This window comes from Oryctolagus cuniculus, chromosome 21, assembly GCF_964237555.1.
Source record: "Oryctolagus cuniculus chromosome 21, mOryCun1.1, whole genome shotgun sequence".
NCBI classification, from domain to species: Eukaryota; Metazoa; Chordata; class Mammalia; order Lagomorpha; family Leporidae; genus Oryctolagus; species Oryctolagus cuniculus.
Genome location: NC_091452.1, coordinates 8,496,101 through 8,500,673, shown reverse-complemented (window position 1 = coordinate 8,500,673; position 4,573 = coordinate 8,496,101). Strand labels below are relative to the sequence as shown.

General features: G+C 57.1%; 1 long non-coding RNA gene across 1 annotated transcript in view; it reads right to left on the bottom strand.

Annotated features, from left to right (window-relative positions):
• Positions 1 to 1,353: 1,353 nt before the first annotated feature.
• Positions 1,354 to 4,573, bottom strand: part of LOC103351732 (uncharacterized) — a 13,598-nt gene continuing 10,378 nt past the window's right edge. Inside the window, exons 2-3 of the long non-coding RNA XR_519447.4 lie at positions 3,456 to 3,646; positions 1,354 to 1,543 (exon numbers count right to left, since the gene is read on the bottom strand). This is a non-coding gene — a long non-coding RNA (uncharacterized lncRNA). The remainder of the gene's footprint in view (positions 1,544 to 3,455; positions 3,647 to 4,573) is intronic.

Genomic DNA, 4,573 nt, shown 5'->3' with positions numbered 1-4,573 from the left:
GCGGCAGCGACTGTGTCTGGGGCCCCTACCAGGACAGGAGCCCAGCACAGAGGAACCACTTCAGTTTTTAAAACCAGCTATTGTTGGCCACAACACAGCTCACTAGGCTAATCCTCCGCCTTGCGGCGCCGGCACACCGGATTCTGTCCCGGTTGCCCCTCTTCCAGGCCAGCTCTCTGCTGTGGCCCGGGAGTGCAGTGGAGGATGGCCCAGGTGCTTGGGCCCTGCACCCGCATGGGAGACCAGAATAAGTACCTGGCTCCTGCCTTCCTTCAGATAGGTGCGGTGTGCCGGCCGCAGTGTGCCAGCCACGGCGGCCATTGGAGGGTGAACCAACGGCAAAGGAAGACCTTTCTCACTGTCCACTCTGCCTGTAAAAAAAAAAAAAAAAAAAAAGCTACTGTTTCTTATTGTTTCTTACTTACTGGCAGAAGTGTTACAATCAGCCTGTGACTGCCCAGCAAGCAGCCCAGCAGTCCGTACACAGGCTCTGGCTCGGGCTCTGTGGCTGTCAGTCCCGGCTCTGTCACTTCTCACTGTGCCTCTCTGTGCCACCCAAGTGGATCTCAGAAACGGTAATCAGCGAGGCCCACCTCGCCATGTAGAAGGCTTAGAGGAGCAGCTGGCCCGCAGGTAACCCTCGATGAATGCCAGTTACTGTCTGGTATAACACAGTCTCCTCTTAAATGAAAACTCATTCCTTCAATGGTGAGCTTTGATCAGCGTGGGAAAGGAAACAGTCTCCCTTATAAAATGGCTGGGCTAGGGCCAGCGCTGTGACATATGGTAAAGCCACTACCTGCGGTGCTGGCATTCCATATGGGCAACAGTTCACATCCTGGCTGACCCACTTCCGATCCAGCTCTCTGCTGTGGCCCGGGAAAGCAGTAGAAGATGGCCCAAGCCCTTGGGCCCGTGCACCTGCGTGGGAGACCTGGAGGAAGTTCCTGGCTCCTGGCTTCGGATAGGCACAGCGCCAGCCGTAGCGGCCATTTGGGGAGTGAACCAATGGATGGGAGACCTCTCTCTCTCTCCCCCTCTCTCTGTAACTCTGCCTTTCAAATAAATAAATCTTAGGGGAAAAAAAAAAAAAAAAAACAAAAAAAAAACGAAAACCAGGCTGGGCTAACACTCTTGATGCTGTCCAGCCCAGGTGGTTGGTCTGCGCAGCCTGAGGGCGTTCATGCTGTGAGGAAGCCCAAGCCAGGCTAGGCAGAGAGCGCAGTGCCCCTTCCCCCGGAGGCCGCATGCCAACAAGGCCCAGCCAGCCCCCAGCTGTCCCCCGCCGATCCAGCAGCTAAGCAAGAGGCCGCAGCCAGAACCAAGCGTCGAGACCCCCGGGCCTTGGAGACACTGAGCCCGGCACAGGATTAGGGAGGGCGTCGGCACAGAGGAAGGAAAGCCTGTTGGAAACGGGGAGAACAGGGTCTTTGTTCTGAGGGGGCAGGAAGGGGGCCATGGTGGGACGTGGAGAAGAGGAAATGGGCCGGGGAACTCGGTGATGCGGCAGGATGCTGAGTGTCCTCTGGCCTTCTCTGGCCTCCTGTGAGAAAATGCAGAGAAAGGAGCTATTAGAGCAGACCCTTAAATACAAAGAAACCGGGGCCGGCGCCGGGGCTCGCTTGGTGAATCCTCTGCCTGCGGCGCCGGCGTCCCATATGGGCGCCGGTTCAAGTCCCAGCTGCTCCATTTCCAATCCAGCTCTCTGCTGTGGCCTGGGAAAGCAGTGGAAGATGGCCCATGTCCTTGGGCCCCTGCACCCATGTGGGAGACCCAGAAGAAGCTCCAAGCTTCGGTTTCTGATTGGCCTAGCTCCAGCCATCACGGCCAATTGGGGAGTGAACCAGCAGATGGAAGACAGGTCTCTAACTCTTCCTCTAAATAAATCTTTTTAAAAAATAAAATTCCAGTTTCCAGTTTTTCATTGCATACGTATAGAAATGCAGTTGCTGTTTGTGTAATGATCTTATGTCCAGGACTTCACTGAACTCACCGGTGGTTTTTCTGTAGGTTCCATCACATTTTTTTTTTTTTTTTTTTTTGACAGGCAGAGTGGACAGTGAGAGAGAGAGACAGAGAGAAAGGTCTTCCTTTGCCGTTGGTTCACCCTCCAATGGCCGCCACGGCCGGCGCACTGCGGCCGGCGCATCGCGCCGATCTGATGGCAGGAGCCAGGTGCTTCTCCTGGTCTCCCATGGGGTGCAGGGCCCAAGCACTTGGGCCATCCTCCACTGCACTCCCTGGCCACAGCAGAGAGCTGGCCTGGAAGAGGGGCAACCGGGACAGAATCTGGCGCCCCAACCGGGACTAGAACCCGGTGTGCCCGTGCTGCAAGGCGGAGGATTAGCCTAGTGAGCCGCGGCGCCGGCCACATTTTTTACACAGATGATCATCGTCTGCAAATTTTACTTCTTGTTTTCCAATGTAAATTTTAAAAATCTCTTTTCTTTGCCTTATCAAAATGGCTATAACCTTGAGTACAATGCTGGACAGAAATGGTGAGAGCAGACACAGTAACTCACAATGGGGGCCAGCGCTGGCGTAGCAGGTGAAGCTGCCCCCTTAATGCCTGCAACCCACGTGGGCGCCAGTTCACATCTAGGCTGCTTCACTGCTAACCGCCCAGGAAAAGCAGCCAAAGACGGCTCAAAGGCTTGGCCCCTGCAGCCACGTGGGGGACCTCAGGAAGCTCCTGGCTTCAGATTGGCCCAGCTCCTGCTGGTACGGCCATTTAGGAGTGAACCACCGGGTGGAAGACCTCTCTCTGTGTCTCTCCCTCTCTCTCTATAACTCTGATTTATAAATAAGTAAATATTTTTTTAAAAATCCAGCTTTACAAAAATAAATAATCTCTTAAGATTTATTTTATTTCTTTGAAAGATGAGTTACAGAGAGAGGGGGAGAGAGAGGCCTTCCCCCCGCCGGTTCACTCCCCAGCTGGCCGCAGGCCGGGGTAGGCTGGAGGGGCGGGAGGGACCGCTACCCGGGGGCGTGGCGGCAGGCGGTGTTTTCCAGAAACTGCCGCAGCCAAGTCCCCCTCCGTGTGCTTTTCCACAGCTGCAAGCGCCTTCAGCCGTGTCCGCTCCCCTTGACCTTGGCTGCACCGACCAGCGGGGTACACACCGTGACACCGACCCCTGAGGCCATGTCCCTCCGCCTCGCTCTTCACAGCCGGCTGCCAGGCTGGAAGGCAGCCCAGCGTCCCTGGCAGAGGCGCACACTGGGCAGGGGGCGCTGCCGATGTCCTCAGCCTTGTGCCCGGCCTGAGCTCCACGCCCGGGGCTAGCAGCACAGTGCCAGGTCGGGGAGTGAGCCACCTCGGAGCGGATTCGGCCACCGCCGCCGCGTGGAGCAGAGACGAGCTGGCCTCACCGCCCAACCTCCAATTCACACGGACAACAAATGATCGTTAGCAGGTAGATTGTTGCATAGCAATTAGCAGGCAGAGCCCTTACCTGGAGGTCTTTCAAAACAGTAGAGAAATGACCCCAGAGCGTTGCCGATGGGGCACTTGACCGTGGAAAGCTGTGGGGTGGGCAGTTAGCCTGGTGGCTTAGCCGGCAGCTACGGCATCTGCATCCCACACCAGAGCGCCTCCCTCAACCTGACGCCGGCCCCTGGCTGCAGCTTCCCGCACACGCAGCCCCTGGAAGGCAAGGACGATGACAGTAGTTAGGTTCCTGCCGCCCACAGGGGAGACCTGGATTCTGTTCCCAGCTCCTGGCTTCAGCCTGGCCAGGCCCAGAGCAGCTGACGGGAGCACGCACTCTCTATCTGCTTCTCCCTCTCCGCCTCTCAGACAAATGAATGAATTTTTTTTTTTTTTTTTTTGACAGGCAGAGTTAGTGAGAGAGAGAGAGAGAGAGAGGTCTTCTTTCCATTGGTTCACCCCCCTAATGGCTGCTATGGCTGACGCACCGCTCTGATCCAAAGCCAGGGGCCAGGTGCTTCTCCTGGTCTCCCATGGGGTGCAGGGCCCAAGCACCTGGGCCATCCTCCACTGCACTCCCGGGCCACAGCAGAGAGCTGGCCTGGAAGAGGGGCAACCGGGACAGAATCCGGCGCCCCAACCGGGACTAGAACCCGGTGTGCCTGCGCCGCTAGGCGGAGGATTAGCCTAGTGAGCCGCAGCGCCGGCCTCCATATCGGTTCTTCCTGTCACCTTTGTCACTTCAACTGTGTCACGCACACCTGGTGCACCAGCAGAGAGCAGAGGGTCACCCCCTGCGGAGCTTGCTCAGGGGCGGGGGAAGCTGGGAGCGGTCCCCAGGGGCCTCTCTCCGCTGCTTTGTGTCTTCCTCGACTGACTCCCAGAGAGTGAAACTCTTGTGGCCAGTGTGCGGTTGTGGAGTTTTCTTCCGAGATCAGACGGGGTCGGGCGCGTCCAGGGTGGTATGGCCGTAGACGGTTATGGGACTTTCTAAGAAGATGTGGAACGTGGCACCAACTTCCTCGCAGGAAGCCGCTGATTTGTGCACGCACCAGCTGTGTGTGCCGTCCCCTCCGTGCTCGCCGAAACCACGCACGAGACGGAAGCTATTTCCAAACGGCTTTTCAGCCATTTTTATTTCTT